Source organism: Pyxicephalus adspersus, chromosome 9 (genome assembly GCF_032062135.1).
Source record: "Pyxicephalus adspersus chromosome 9, UCB_Pads_2.0, whole genome shotgun sequence".
Classification (NCBI taxonomy): domain Eukaryota; kingdom Metazoa; phylum Chordata; class Amphibia; order Anura; family Pyxicephalidae; genus Pyxicephalus; species Pyxicephalus adspersus.
This window is the reverse complement of record NC_092866.1, coordinates 46,203,680-46,204,602: the sequence shown is the minus strand read 5'-3', so window position 1 is coordinate 46,204,602 and position 923 is coordinate 46,203,680. Positions and strand designations below refer to the sequence as shown.

Sequence of the window (923 nt, the reverse complement as noted above, 5' to 3'; positions counted from 1 at the left end):
CAATGCAAACACAATTTCTTGAGGAAAAATGCATTCCAGCTGCCAGTCTGCATGTACTGCAACAGAAAAACGGTGACTTCCAGCAATAACTAGAATGCGATTTCAGTGCAGCAGTATTGTGCTTATCATTCTGCAATCATCTGTAGACTTGTAGGGATGCTCCATTTATTTACCAAAGATCAGAGAACATGATGTTTTTCCATTGCTCAGTTGCTGCATCTCCCATGCTGCAGAAGCCAGCCCAGAGCCACTATGTGTGTCAATGGAGGGGATGCCCCCACCAGTGTTTTTTTTTCTGAGGATCTTCCTCTGTGCTTCCCTATACTAGTGATTTAAGGGGTGGGACTTCTGCAGTCAGTAGGAGGGCTTGAATGAATGCAGTGTGAAGCATCTTCTCTCCAGACTTCCAAAATATTAAGCTGGTGCTACTCAGTAATGTAGGATGCACACAGAGGAGCAGCAGAGTGCCTGTCCCTGACCTGCCTGCTGAAACAATGGGTGTCTATAGGAGGACAGCCTGCCATCCAGCCACACACTGCCTGTAACAAGCCAAAAGCATCCTGCACTTTGATTATTCCTGCAGCAAACTCTCATCAAGGTAAGGTAACCCTTCCCTGACAACTCTGTCCTTGCTTAATCCAAAACATTGCTCCCAACTTAGTGCATTGGTACAGACTGACAAAGCTATGTGTTGTTCACTGGAAATGGATACATTAAAGAGACACATCTTAATAATTTTATAATGTATATTCTTCTTGTGTGCTATATGCATGCAAATACCATAAGTGGCATGGATGTTTATGTATTGTATGCCAATTGTCTCTCTCGCTCTCCTTGTACAGTATATATATTTATTTATATATCTTTTATATATATGTATGTGTGTGTGCGTACATTACTTATAGTAAAAACAGTTTTTTAGT

The 923-nt window shown here is 41.6% G+C and overlaps 1 protein-coding gene across 1 annotated transcript in view; it reads left to right on the top strand.

The window, feature by feature from the left end:
* Nucleotides 1-368: 368 nt before the first annotated feature.
* SYT12 (synaptotagmin 12) overlaps nucleotides 369-923 on the top strand; it is a 62,334-nt gene continuing 61,779 nt past the window's right edge. Inside the window, exon 1 of the mRNA XM_072421815.1 lies at nucleotides 369-598. The gene's annotated coding sequence lies outside the window, so the exon portion shown is untranslated. The remainder of the gene's footprint in view (nucleotides 599-923) is intronic.